Source organism: Apium graveolens, chromosome 9 (assembly GCF_009905375.1).
Source record: "Apium graveolens cultivar Ventura chromosome 9, ASM990537v1, whole genome shotgun sequence".
Classification (NCBI taxonomy): Eukaryota; Viridiplantae; Streptophyta; class Magnoliopsida; order Apiales; family Apiaceae; genus Apium; species Apium graveolens.
In genome coordinates this window covers 221,551,631-221,567,037 of record NC_133655.1, presented here as the reverse complement: position 1 = coordinate 221,567,037, position 15,407 = coordinate 221,551,631, and the positions used below count along the sequence as shown (strand labels likewise).

At 41.1% G+C, this 15,407-nt stretch overlaps 1 non-coding gene across 1 annotated transcript; it reads right to left on the bottom strand.

Annotated features, from left to right (window-relative positions):
- Window positions 1-989: 989 nt before the first annotated feature.
- Window positions 990-1,096, bottom strand: LOC141687789 (small nucleolar RNA R71). The gene has a single exon (XR_012561271.1). It is a non-coding gene; the product is annotated as a small nucleolar RNA R71 (small nucleolar RNA).
- Between the last annotated feature and the right edge of the window lie 14,311 nt (window positions 1,097-15,407).

The following is a 15,407-nucleotide window of genomic DNA, read 5'->3' as shown; positions in this document are numbered from 1 at the left end:
ATATCATCACTGTCACATGCTAAAGGTAATAACAATGACTATTGAAGGAAGTAATAATGAAATTGTGATCTCATGAGGGTTTTATTATTGATAAATTGAAGTGTTAGTTAAGTGATTAATTAAGTAGTTAATTGTAGTTAATATTTAATCAACAATTTTAAGTGTTAGTGTCTTAACATTGAGAAGTAATCATACATTGGTGAGTGAGTTTAATTAGACAATAATTTAGTCGGAGTCTCTGTGGGAACGAACTAGAAAGTATTCTATATTACTTGCGAACGCGTATACTTGCGTGAATATTAGTGCGTGATTTCGCCCTAACAAGTTTTTGGCGCCGCTGCTGGGGACTCGGCGTATTTGTTTAGTTTATGTACTTACCATCATTGGTCATTAGGACTCAGTGATTAGGACGTAGTAGTTAATTAAGATTTTCGGTTGTGTTTCAGGTACTTTAGCAAGCGTTTATGCAAACTCGTTCTCGTTCTCGCAAGAGGACTTTAGATACAGCTGAGGAGACAGACGAAGTTCTTGATATTCCGGAGAAGTTAGATTTTGAGGATTCGGATTCAGGAACTGAGCAGAAAGAACCAGTAAACATGGGAGATCGTATTGTTCAAGCTGATCCAGCTCTTATGGATTTTTCTCGGCCTAAAATTGATGACATTCAGTCAAGCATCCTTCATCCGGCTATTCAAGCTAACACCTTTGAAATCAAGCCGGGCACTATTCAGATGGCGCAAAATTCTGTTTCTTTTGGAGGAGTGGCAACTGAAGACCCCAACATGCACATACGGAATTTTGTCGAGATCTGCAGCACTTTTAAGTACAATGGCGTGACTGATGAGGCTATCAAGTTGAGGCTTTTCCCATTCTCACTGAGGGACAAGGCTAAAGACTGGTTACATTCTGAACCAGCTGGGTCCATCACTACGTGGCAAGATCTTGCGCAAAAGTTTCTGGTGAAGTTTTATCCGATGGCAAAGACTGCTGCTATGAGGAGTGCTCTTACTCAGTTTGTGCAGCAACCTACAGAATCTATGTGCGAGGCTTGGGAACGCTACAAGGAAATGTTGAGAAAATGTCCACATCATGGAATGCCGGATTGGATGGTGATCACTGGTTTCTATAATGGTTTGGGGGCCCAATCTCGGCCCATGCTTGATGCAGCAGCTGGAGGCGCCTTATGGGCTAAAAGCTATACTGAGGCGTATAATCTTATAGAGACGATGACTGTAAATGAGCATCAAAACCCAACTCAGAGAATGACGTCAGGCAAGGTAGCAGGTATTCTGGAAGTTGATGCAGCCACCGCTATTGCAGCCCAGCTCCAAGCGCTATCAATGAAGGTTGATTCTCTGGCTACATATGGAGTTAATCAAATAGCTATGGTTTGTGAGCTTTGTGCAGGTTCTCATGCTACGGATCAGTGTTCTCTTGTCAACGAATCTGTTCAGTATGTGAATAACTATCAGCGACAACAGCAGCCTGTGCCAGTAACCTATCATCCTAACAACAGAAATCATCCAAATTTCAGCTGGGGAAATAATCAGAATGCTATTCAGCCACCATATCAGCAAGGAGTGAGTAAACAGTTTAACCCACCTGGATTCCAGCAACCACAGCAGTATGCTACAAGGCAATCATATCCTCAACAGGGAAGTACAGCTGCACCTACTAGTGCTGATTTTGAGGAACTTAAGCTGTTATGCAAGAGTCAGGCGGTTTCTATCAAGACCTTGGAAAATCAAATCGGTCAATTAGCCAATGCAGTGCTCAATCGTCAACCTGGCACCCTTTCCAGTGACACGGAAGTACCAGGCAGGAAGGAAGCTAAAGAGCAAGTCAAGGCTATTACCTTAAGGTCTGGAAAAGTTGCTGATGCTGAAAAGGCAAAAGAAGGAGAAGCTGAAATTAGAGATGAAGAATCTAAGCAAAAGGAGAAAGCGGCGGAACCAAGGAAGACTACTGTTGAACACACTCTGCCTGAGGCTAATACAGAGGAGAAACAGCTCTATCCTCCACCACCTTTTCCTAAGAGATTGCAGCAACAAAAGCTGGATAGACAGTTCGGGAAGTTTCTGGAGGTGTTCAAGAAACTTCACATCAATATACCTTTCGCTGAGGTTCTGGAGCAAATGCCTAGTTATGCGAAGTTTATGAAGACTATTCTTTCAAGGAAGGTGAAACTGGATGACCTTGAAACCGTTGCTCTCACGGAAGAATGCAGCGCTGTTCTGCAGCAAAAGTTACCACCAAAACTGAAAGATCCAGGAAGCTTCACCATACCTTGCACCATTGGCAATCTGACTTTTGACAAGTGCCTTTGTGATTTGGGAGCAAGCATTAATCTGATGCCGTTGTCGATCTTTAAAAAGCTGGATCTGCCTGATCCAAAACCCACATACATGTCGCTACTATTGGCTGATCGTTCCATTACTTACCCAAGGGGCATAGTGGAGGATGTGCTCATCAAGGTGGATAAGCTCTTCTTTCCTGCAGATTTTGTTATTCTGGATTTTGAGGAAGATAAGAAGATTTCCATAATCTTGGGAAGGCCTTTCTTGGCTACTGGCCGTACCTTGATAGATATGCAAAAAGGTGAACTTACTATGCGGGTACAAGATCAGGATGTGACCTTCAACGTATTCAAGGCAATGAAATTCCCTACAGAAGATGAGGAGTGCTTAAAAGTGGATGTGATTGATTCTGCGGTTACTTCGGAACTCGATCGCATGCTAATGTCTGATGCATTGGAAAAGGCCTTAGTGGGGGATTTTGACAGCGATGATGAAGATGGCAACGAGCAATTACAATATCTGAACACTTCTCCCTAGAAGCGAAAGCTGGACATACCGTTTGAATCTCTTGGTACTTCTGACCTTAAGAATGCTGAAGGAAAGCTCAAACCATCAATAGAGGAAGCACCTACCTTGGAGCTCAAGCCATTACCTGAACACTTGAGGTATGCTTTTTTAGGTAATTCATCTACGTTACCTGTTATTATTTCATCTGACCTTTCAGGTAGTGAGGAAGACAAGCTCTTAAAGATTTTGAGAGAACTCAAATCGGCTATTGGATGGACCATAGCAGACATCAAGGGGATAAGTCCTTCATATTGTATGCATAAAATTCTGCTAGAGGAAGGTAGTAAGCCAACTGTGGAACAACAGCGAAGACTGAATCCTATCATGAAGGAGGTGGTGAAGAAAGAAATTCTGAAATGGCTAGATGCAGGCATCATTTATCCTATTTCTGACAGCTCGTGGGTGAGCCCCGTACAATGTGTACCTAAGAAAGGAGGTATCACTGTGGTCGCAAATGAAAAGAATGAGCTCATCCCCACTCGAACAGTTACAGGATGGAGAGTATGCATGGATTATAGAAAATTGAACAAAGCCACAAGGAAGGATCACTTCCCTCTTCCATTTATTGATCAGATGCTTGACAGGTTGGTGGGTCATGAGTATTTTTGTCTTCTGGATGGTTATTCAGGGTATAATCAGATTTGTATTGCACCAGAGGATCAGGAAAAGACTACCTTCACTTGTCCATTTGGCACATTTGCTTTTCGCAGAATTTCGTTTGGGTTATGTGGCGCCCCGACCACTTTTCAGAGATGTATGATGGCTATATTCTCTGACATGATTGGAAATAATGTCGAAGTGTTCATGGACGACTTCTCCGTCTTTGGACATTCATATGATGAATGTTTGAATAATCTGCGCGCCGTACTCAAAAGATGCGTGGAAACTAATTTGGTGCTCAATTGGGAGAAATGTCATTTTATGGCGCGTGAAGACATTATTCTTGGGCATAAGGTCTCTAACAAGGGTCTGGAGGTGGACAAGGCCAAGGTGGGAGTCATTGAAAATCTTCCCCCACCTAATTCTGTGAAAGGAATCCGTAGTTTTCTCGGTCATGCGGGTTTTTATCGGCGATTCATCAAGGACTTTTCAAAGATATCTAAGCCGTTGTGCAATTTGCTTGAGAAAGATGTGCTTTTCAAATTTGATGATGAATGTTTGGTAGCATTCGAGACTCTCAAGAAGAGTTTGATCACTGCACCAGTTATTACAGCACCAGATTGGACAGAACCGTTTGAGATGATGTGTGATGCGAGTGATTATGCGGTAGGTGCAGTTCTGGGACAGCGCAAGAAAAATCTCTTCCATGTGGTCTACTATGCAAGTAAGACTTTAAATGGGGCCCAATTGAACTACACCACTACTGAGAAGGAGCTTTTAGCTATAGTCTTTGGTTTCGAGAAATTTCGATCTTATCTACTTGGTACGAAAGTAACAGTATTCACTGATCATGCGGCTATTCGCTATCTAGTTTCCAAGAAGGATTCGAAGCCGAGACTCATTCGTTGGGTGCTTTTACTTCAGGAATTTGAGTTAGAGATCAAGGATAGGAAAGGTACTGAGAATCAAGTAGCTGACCATCTCTCTAGGTTGGAGAATCACGATTCTACTTCACAAGATAGGATGTTAATCAATGAATCTTTTCCGGATGAGCAGTTGTTCACAGTTCAGGAGGAAGAACCATGGTTTGCAGATATTGTAAACTATCTCGTCAGCAATGTAATGCCTCCTAATTTAACATCCGCTCAAAAGAAGAAGTTTCTGCATGAGGTGAAGTGGTATATGTGGGATGAACCATATTTGTTTAGGCAGGGAGCTGACCAGATCATCAGGAGATGTATCCCGTTCTGTGAGACGGAGGGGATATTACGAGACTGCCATTCCACGATTTATGGTGGACACTATGGTGGTGAGAAGACGGCAGCTCGTATTCTGCAAGCAGGTTTTTTTTGGCCTACTTTGTTCAAGGATGCTCATCAGTTTGTTTTAAGGTGTGATCGTTGCCAAAGAGTGGGAAATTTGACAAAGAAGAATGAGATGCCATTAAATGTGATGCTTGAAGTCGAGGTCTTTGATGTTTGGGGAATCGATTTCATGGGGCCTTTTATCTCGTCTTGCAATAATCAATACATCTTGCTGGCAGTCGATTATGTCTCAAAATGGGTAGAAGTTAAAGCTTTACCGACAAATGATGCAAAGGCAGTGCTAAATTTTCTTCATAAGCAAATTTTCACAAGGTTTGGAACACCTCGGGTAATCATAAGTGATGAAGGATCGCATTTCTGCAACCGTAAGTTCACTTCTATGATGCAGCGTTATAATGTGAATTATCGAGTAGCTACTGCCTATCATCCGCAAACAAATGGTCAAGCGGAAGTGTCTAACAGAGAGATAAAGCGCATTCTAGAGAAGGTTGTTTGATGTCAAGGAAGGATTGGTCTTTAAAGCTCGATGAAGCTGTTTGGGATTACAGAACAGCATACAAAACTCCACTTGGTATGTCACCGTTTCAGTTGGTGTACGGTAAGGGATGTCATCTACCTGCGGAGCTTGAGCATAAGGCTTACTGGGCATTGAAGAAGTTGAACCTGGATTTAGATGCAGCTGGTAAGAAAAGAATGCTTCAGCTTAATGAACTTGATGAATTTCGACTTCAAGCGTACGAGAATAACAAAATGTATAAGGAAAAGGTGAAGAGGTGGCACGATAGGAAGCTACATCCTAAGTTATTTGTGCCAGGGCAACAAGTTCTCTTATTCAACTCTCGGCTCTGACTTTTTCCTGGGAAGTTGAAATCAAGGCGGTCTGGACCTTTTATTGTCAAAACTGTGTTTCCACATGGAGCGGTGGAAATTTTTGAGAATGATCCGGACCAAGCATTCAAGGTTAACGGTCAGCGGTTGAAGCACTACCATGGGGACATGGGAAACCGAGAAGTGGTTAGTGCCATTTTGTTGACTACTTGAGAAGGGTACAAAACGTCAAGCTAATGACGAAAAAGAAGCGCTGGTGGGAGGCAACCCATGATTTGTTGTTACAGGAACCCTTAGAAGTTAATAACCTATCCAAAAACACAAAAAAAATCAGAAAACAGGGGCTGGAATTTTTTTTTTCCAGTGACCCCCTGAGCGCCCGCTCAGCATTGCTGAGCGACCGCTCAGCAAGCTGAGCGCCCGCTCAGCTTTGCTGAGCGACCGCGCAGCAAGCTGAGCGCCCGCTCAGCTTTGCTGAGTGACCGCGCAGCAAGCTGAGCGCCCGCTTAGCTTTGCTGAGCGACCGCTCAGGGGTCGAGTACCAGAATTTTTTTTACAGTTCAGAAAAAAAAACAGTTGTAGCCCATAAACCCACGATTTGTTCCAACTACCCCATCATTTTAACCCTTAAGTCCCAAACCCTAATCTAATCCACACCCTATATATACATACACCTATCCTACATATCTCCCATAAAATTCCTACACTTAAACTCTCTCCCAAACACCAAAACTCAGTTCTTACATATTTTTTTTCATGAATCAATGGCACCCAAGAGAGCACGCACTATTGACAGCAGCAGCACTGTTCCTACTGCTGATTCATCGAGGGGTACTGCTGCAAGGCCTCGGTTAACTGACAGAGCTGCGGAGAAGGAGTACACTAGGCTTTTGGGGAAGCCGATTTTCAAGGAGAGAGGGTTTTTACCATCTGGGAGGGATGGTGAGTTGCTGCCCATGATTGCAGAGAAGGGGTGGATAGCTTTCTGCGAGTCGCCCGAAGCAGTGCCGATGAGTGTGGTTCGCGAGTTCTATGCGAACGCGAAGGCCGAAAAGAATGGGTTTTCTGTGGTCCGAGGGCTGACAGTTGATTATCACCCTGCGGCGATTCGCCGTGTGATTGGACAACGAGAGAGGAAGCCCGAGGAGGAGAACCGGAATGAAAAGACTGCTGAGGACTTTGACTTGGATTTGATTTGTACGACTCTCTGTCGACCGGGCACGGTTTGGACCTTCAGGACCGGCACTAATGAGTATCGTCACTTTCCGGCGATCGCCATGAACAGGTATGCCCGTGCATGGAATGCATTTATTTGTGCTAATATTTTGCCTTTTTCGCATGCACACGAGGTCACAGTTGAGAGAGCACGGTTGTTGTGGGGAATTCTGAATGAGGAGTACTATGTGGACCTTGGTGAGTTCATCTACCAAGGAATTCTGAAGTTTTTGAGGGGGGCGAAGCATATGAACATCCCTTATGCATCCACGGTTACGAAGCTATGCCAAGCAGTGGGAGTGAACTGGCCGGCTCATGAGCAGTTACAGTTGCCGGCAGCTCCGATTGATTCTGGCACTCTGAATGGGATGCAGGAGTGGACCGGTGGTGAGCCTGAGGAGCATGGACTGGGTTATCATCTTCCAGGAGGGCGTCCAGCACGAGGTGCTACTATGGCTAGGCCAGGGCGTGATGAGGCTGGTTCTTCGAGAGCTCCGGAGGGTGCTGGGTTGGCTGATGCTCAGTATAGGAGGCTTTCACGGCGGATGGATGCCATGTATGAGACGCAGAGCAGGTTTGCTCAGGAGCTCACCCTTGCGTTAGGGACTGCTTTTCGGGGCCTTGGAGCTAATAGCCAGTGGCCAGTTTTTGGTGAGGACTCTGCATACCCGCCGCCTGATACTCCACCCACTGAGGGTGATGATGATGACTCCGAGTAGGTATACCCTGTGTTCCTTTCTACTACCTTCACTGAGGACAGTGAAGATTTTAAGTTTGGGGGTGGTAGTCAAGGAATATTGTGTGTGTATCATATAGCTGCATATTCATGATAGTTTAGTTCATATAGTTGCATAATTTATGCCATATAGTTTCTTTTTTGTTATGTATGTCATGTAGCTCATGCATTTACCATGATCCCTTTTGTAATGATTTATCGACTGAATTGTGATATTGATGCGAGTGTAGTGATAGCATTAAAGTGATATTAAGTCGTGTAGGTTGATATGCATGCTAGAAACACTTGTAATTCCACTAAGTCTTAGAGAATGCGTAAGGGCTAGATTGTTGTTAGGATTTGGTTGTTTTCGAGGTCAATCTACTTATTATGCTTAGAATTCGATAATAGGTTCTTAGTGATAAAGGCATGAAAAAGAAAAAAAAAATTTGGAGAAAAAAAATGGAATTTGTTGCTAGTTGTGGCTAGGCGTCAAATGGCTAGTAGCCGGCTCGCATATGGTGCGAGTAGTCTAGGGTTGAGCAAGATGGAGCGAAACGCACTTGCTCAGAAGTTATTACTAAAAAAAAGAAAAAAAAAGGAAAAAAAATTAGTTTATGCATAATTGATCTAGAGTGGGCTCTTTGGTATTCGAGTTATTAAGTTCTTAGGGGACTCTGTGCCTAGTGACCTAAGGCTTTTAGATTCTGGGATCCGCTAACCTAACGCTCGTTACATGGATACCATTGTATAAGTCTTTTGTGGACCTCACTCATTGCACGGTCAAATAAGCATTTGAGTTGTGAATAAAAAGCACGATTCCGTAATAAGCTCCAGAATTCTTGTAGTGTTGTATATCACTTTGTGCCTAGAATTTTTTATTCTTTGTATAATCATTGGATTGCCTTGAGGATAGTCTAGTCATAATAATTGGTCTAGTTCCGAAGCATATCTGTTAAGCATTTGCACACACCACGTTTCTGGCTGTATGTCCGTTTGCATGAGTTTATTGATCTTTAGTTGTGTAACTGCATTCGTTGAGATGTTGCAATTTGGTTGGTTAATCGTAGTAAGGGGGATCGCTGCATTTTCATATAGATTGCATTCATGCATGTTTTTTTATTTGTTTTTGAGTCTGTGACGCTTGAGGACAAGCATCGATTTAAGTTTGAGGGTGTGATAAGTGGCATTTTATACCACTTAGAACGTCTTAAAATGGCTTAAATTGGTGTCTTGAAATCAAGTATTTTGTGTATTTGATGCGTTTTTCTAGTGTTTATGCATTTCAGGGTATTAGTTGCATTTCGGGGGAGGAATCATCAAGAATAAGCCTTGGCATGTGTTCACCATTGCGAAAGGAAAGAAATGGGCAGATTACGGCGAAGAAACGGAGCAAAATCAGATTTTTTCCAGTAGAGGTCTGAGCGCCCGCTCAGCATTGCTGAGCGGCCGTGCAGCAAGCTTAGCACCCACTCAGCTATGCTGAGCGGCCGCGCAGGGTCGGGAAAAAAGATATATTATTTCAGGACTTCTACTTCTGTTTGGTTTCCACTTCTATGAAATCTGAGTTTTATGGGACTATTATATAAGTAGATTTGAGACGTTTTTCACAAGGGGGGATTGAAGAAGATCGTGTTTTTATGCAAGGAGCGAAGGAGATAAGGAAGAAGACCGATTTAGCACACTGCAACAAAGAGGAAGCATATCTTCTTGTGATTCTTGTTTCGTTGTAACGTTGGATGATAGTTTTCTTACTTTGAACTTATTTACTCTTGTGACGTACTCTGTTTTAATATAATTAGTTTAGTTATTATTTTCTTGTGTTTGTTTATCATGATTTCATATGAACCCATGATGACGATAAGTGCTATTATGGGCTAATCATGATCATGGGGTTGCAACAGATTTATTATGGAATTCTTTAGTTAATTGTTTAATACTTTAGTGTGTGATGATTGTATGATATCTAGTATTGGTTGTGCGTAGTCGTCTTATGTGCGTCGCGAACATATAAGATAGGGTGTTAATCTCTTGTGAAGCGACGGTGGATCTTGAGATTTAGAACTTGCCATACTAGCATAGGTTCATGTACGTTGTATATGATTAGTGGGTAACTCTAACAGTTTTATTTGCCCTATGTAATCAAAAGGAATAACTTGTGCTTAAATTGTTGTGTTGTCAATTTCTGTAGACATATAGGAACTCAACATAATTGATGACTATTCAACTTCTATCTTAATTGTGGATGCTTGGTAGAATGGTATTAGTACAATGAAAGTTGGCTTTTATCAGTTTCGTGTTATTCGATTAATATCATCACTGTCACATGCTAAAGGTAATAACAATGGCTATTGAAGGAAGTAATAATTAAGTTGTGATCTCATGAGTGTTTTATTATTGATAAATTGAAGTGTTAGTTAAGTGATTAATTAAGTAGTTAATTGTAGTTAATATTTAATCAACAATTTTAAGTGTTAGTGTCTTAACATTGAGAAGTAATCATACATTGGTGAGTGAGTTTAATTAGACAATAATTTAGTCAGAGTCTCTGTGGGAACGAACTAGAAAGTATTCTATATTACTTGCGAACGCGTATACTTGCGTGAATATTAGTGCGTGATTTCGCCCTAACAAGGTGCCACTGTTCTATTTCCCTGCAATGGAAGCACCTCAGGTAAGTGAGGTAAGTTCATCTATCCCTGCTATTCCAACCTCACAAGTTTTTTTGAGTTCCAGTGTAGCTATGACAACTGTGTCAATAACCCAACAGTTGCCTACCTAAGCTACCAAACCAGCAAAAATTTCTAAATCCAAATCAAAGAAAACCCCCTCTGGTATCTCTCAAAAGATGCCAGTTGCAAAATCCACCAAAACCAAAGAGGGGAGTGTGCAGGTGGGTAAGGAAGGTGAGGGAAGGGATGAACATAAAAGAAACCCTAAGGATAAGGATGGAGAGTTGAGTGGTTCCCAGCCTAGCCACACTACAGTTTCCCAACAAACTGTAGTGCTTAAAAAGGATGAAAGCTCATTTCTAGTTACATCCTCCCAAAAGGATGTAGCTATTGAACAAAGCTCTCAACCAAGAGCACATGTCAAGAGGTTTAGGGACACAAGCTCACCCCAAACTTATGCCAGAAAGAAGAAATCTAAAACCCTTGGGGATGCACAGGGTACACACACTGTGCAAACTGGTGCTAAAGACACAGTCACTGCACCTTCACAAATTCAGTTTGATGTGGCTCCAATAAATGTGGAGACACGACCAAAATCTTTAGTAATAGAAGCACCTAAAACACCAAACCCACCCACAAACTCTCTGGATGTGGATATGATAAACACATCAATTCCTGATTTCCCTTCTTTAACTTTGTTGGGGAAGCCAAAATCTAGTGCAAGTGAGCATCATCTTTTAGATGATTTGTTGGCTCACTTGCCAATTCCTTCAGGAACTGTTGAATCATCTGTGCCCAAAATATCATCAATCAGCACAGAGTCCATAATAGTTTCTATTCCAAGTTCATTCATTTATACTCTCTCGATGGATATTGCTCATCCGTCGAGTAGTGACTATATCCCGACGGATAAGCTTAACAGCAGTTATCCGTCGATTAGCAAAATCACTAACCCGATGGATATTCCTTATCCGTCGAGTGTCTTTGCACCACCTCAAACTTCATTTATTTCAAGTGTAGAAGAATTAGTGGTTGTACAGTCACTATTAGATTGAGAGAGAAAAGTGTTTTGAGTGAGAGTCTGGGTTGCTCCCAGGAAAAAGGAGAGGAAATGAGTGAAACTATGCAGTCCATTTCTTCAGGACTGGAAAAAGAGAGTGAGAGGAGTCCCACCTTAGATGGTGAAGGTGAGGGTGTGAGGGCGGGGAGCCAGGGTGAGACCCTGATGCAACAAAAGAGAGAAAACGAGAGAAATGCAAGTACTGGAGCTATAAGGATGTATGTCATTGCTAGTGAGTCAATGAATATCTAGGATGTAGACAGAGAGGGACTATCTCAGCAACCTCAAGCTGTTATAGATTCCACCTTCCTTGATGCTGAGGCATTTACTCACCCTGTTCCAGCTTATCAACTTCTAGCTGAACAGGGCAATGACAATGCAGAAAGGATGCTCAATCTGGTGCATACCACACAGTCTATGCTAAGAGCTAAGGATGCCATCACAGCTTTTCCCTCTACAGCTGGTGATGTGGATTATGAGACTGGTGGTTCAGCTGATTTCTTTGGTGATGGAAGTGGGGATAGTGAAGATGAAGCAATGGACATAGGGGGAGAATTAGGTTCCAGTTCAAGATCAGGTATGCCATCATGGGCATTTTCAAAGCACTGCGATGAGCACTACTTCAAGATAACCCTGATCCAACTAATCAATCAGACAAATACTGCTCTTCAAACCACTACAAATGCCAGCACCAAGAAGCTCCTTCAGGCACATCTAGCCTCTCCGCAACTTCAACAAATTCAAGGCTTCCAACATGCTAAGGATGTAAACACCATCAAGGGTGATATTGAGGAGATGAAGAAGGCCATTTCAGAAAAGATGGATTCTAAGATTCCAGAAGCTATAATGGTTGACATCAAGAGGAATTAAGGAAAAATTCTGATCTTCCAACCAAGATAGATGCCTTGGATACAAGAATGTCAGCCATGGAAGCATCTTTAACAGCCATTCATCTTCATCAAGTCCAACAGACAGATTTACTTCAAAAACTGGTTGCTGCTCAAACCTCCTCCTCTGCTCAACTTGATGATAACAAAAAGGGGGAGAAAGGACCAAGTGAGGGGGAGAGGCTTCAAATTCAAATCAGTAATGTAATTATGCCTTCAATTACTATCTCAAAGCCACAAGTTACATACATTATAGATCTGATAAATGCAGCAGCAGCCAACATTAGAGCAGCTGAAATGAAGCAGTTGAAACCAATCAACTGGGAGAAGATTGATGAGGATATACAAAGGAAATTTGGGCTAGTAAAGAAGCCAGAAAAGTCAGCCATCCATCACTCTCAAATCAAGCAGATTTCTGTGAATGAGATGAGCATGAACTATCTGGAAAGGGGACAGTCATCCTGCATCAAATCTCCAAAGGATGAAATAATTCTGAAACCAAGGGTGAACTATCCAAAATCATCATTGAAGAACCATTTGGATACTGGGTATGAGACACCTAAGCCTGATGAGAAGAAACTTCTGTCAAGGTCAATTGCCTTCTACAAGGATCCTGTTGATTTAGCTTTAAAAAGAAGAATTGCTAAAGTTTTCAGGAATGGGAAAGAAATCTGTGTGGTAGCTGGACATCCTCAATTTGCTCAGGCAAAGAGAGAAGAAAAGGCAAGATTGAAGCAAGAAAAGAAGCAAGCTATTCTAGATGCTAAAAAGGCTAAGCAAAAGAAAGAGAAAACTGCTATCTTGGCCAAGCTACAAGCTGTGAAACCAACACAACAGATTCCTTCTCAGCCATATGGAATCACTGAATCTCAAGACCCACAGAAACAAGTTCAACAAGAACAGAAGAAATCTCTAAGAATCAAGGAATTGGCTAAAAGAACCAAAAGGAAAGTGGACATTGTTGATAAGGAATTGGAGAATGAGTTTCCCAAGGAATCCACTCAAGCATCAAAACCCTCTGTGGTATTTGAAGATATCAAGATGGTGGATCCTTACATGAACATTCATAGTGAACCTATTGTGCCTAAGGATGAACCAATAGAATGTGAGAACATACCAATTCCTGACTTCAATTTGCAAATCCTTAACAAGACAAAGAGAACAAAGTCAAGAGCAGTCAAGAAAGTGAAGTTGTCACCTCTCAAATCCAAATCTTTAGTCAAAGCTCAATCTAAAGTTAATAAGGGAGATTAAATGTACTTGTGTGACATCAAGGATTTATTTGATCTAAATCTCTATCTAGATGAACTAGAAGAAGTAAGAGGGATTGATGCATACAGAAACCTACCTGAAATGCTAGTTTTCAAGTACAAGGGAGGAAAGGAGATTCAATGGCCACTTCACAGGATCCTTCAAGAAAGCCAATATGTACTAATTAAGGCTTATTCATCATTCAAGAAGAATTTTGGGTTCAATGTCACTGCAAGAAGATTGGTTCTAAAGAAGATTGAAGAACTAAGGAGTGTTAGAGCTAAAGATGCACTCTCAAAGACTCTAATTATCCCTTACACAGGGAGAAGAGTGCATTTAAGGCCCTACTGGTTGATGGAGTTCATGGATGATAAAGGAGTGAGAAGATTTTTCAGATTAGAAGACCAACTGAGCATCTCTAGCAATGAAACTCTCTTGAAAATGCAAGAAAAGCTAAATCTCTCAGAATCTGATGAACTGGAATTCCACAGACAGCTCCAAAATCAGATTGAAGAAAACAACAGAAAGCTTGGAAAGAGATCCAGACCTTCAAGGAACTAGATAAATCTGCTCAGGCTAGAGGAGCATCTTGAAAATGACTGTGAGCAAAACTTTGTACATTTTGTTAATTGAAACACTTTACAGTTTTATCTATCTACTTTCAAAGTTATATTTTTAGGGTGTTTTGCTATCATCGAGTATCTCTTAATTTATGGCTATAATTCCAGTAGACATAAATTGGGGGAGATTGTTGTGTATATGTTGTGAACTTGATGATTTCATTAACAAAACACCTTGGTAGATTTTATTTAGTGAAAATGTAGCACTCGACGGATGAGGATTATAGTCCCGAAGGATGACTCAATATAGTCTCGAAGGATGATGATTTATTATCCATCGAGTGAGTAGCTTATGTAACAATAAGTCTGTTGCACATTTCTGCATACACATTGTTTAGAATATATAGTAGTACTTAAGTCATGTTGACTTTAACTAGATATGAAGAATAGGTTGATTAATTGTACATAGATGATGTCTTATAATTCTACATAAATAAAATAAAGTCTAGTGCCTGATTGCTACCCGACAGATAAACAACAATGAATTCGACGGATGATCAACAACCCGACGGATAATTAACTCGACGGATGATCATGAACCCGACAGATAAAGAATTCAAATATCTGTTGACAGTGACAACACAGTCACATGCGTCGAGTGTATGCAAATGGAATGTGGTAGCCTATTCAACTGGGTTTTCGAGAACAAAGAAGCATTGCCATTTTCATGCTATTATGAAGATATTCAAAGATGTTGTAATAGAGTAATGAAGTATCATTGTAATAGACTCGATAGTTTTTGTTTTATTATCTTGTCTTATTGCTTTGTAGTCTTGGTGATATATAAACCAAGAAGCAGCATATAGAACAACCAACAAAATAAACTAAGCAACCAAGAGAGAAACATTTGTAAGCTGAATTCTCGGTATTTCTCTGTATTCTTAGTTGTTCATTTTGTAAGCAGCTGTGAGCTTTTTGCATACAGAGTTCTCTCGATATATATTATATATTTCTGGTGGAATCATTCAAATCCACCAGAAAGTTTTTAAAGACTCTTGTTTTTAATTACTTGTGTTTTAATTCATTTTAAGTGATTATTCCGCATTCTGCTAATCAATTCACACTGATATATATAATTGAGTTAGGACAATCTTTATTCAAGGAAAAGTTTCAAGAATTCCATTCAACCCCCCCTTCTGTAATTCTTTTATATTGTTAAGGGACTAACACTCTGAATTTGGAATTTCGGGATCAAAACTTGGACCAGCAGCATCCATCACCATGTTATACATCAGGTTATCATTATCTCTTCCACCTTTTCTATTCGAGTAATGTGGGGAGGATTGCTCTCCCCTTTGTATGGCTCTCCATGTCGATCCCACACATAATAATCTCTTACAAACCCTTTCTTCATTAAATGCAATTTTACT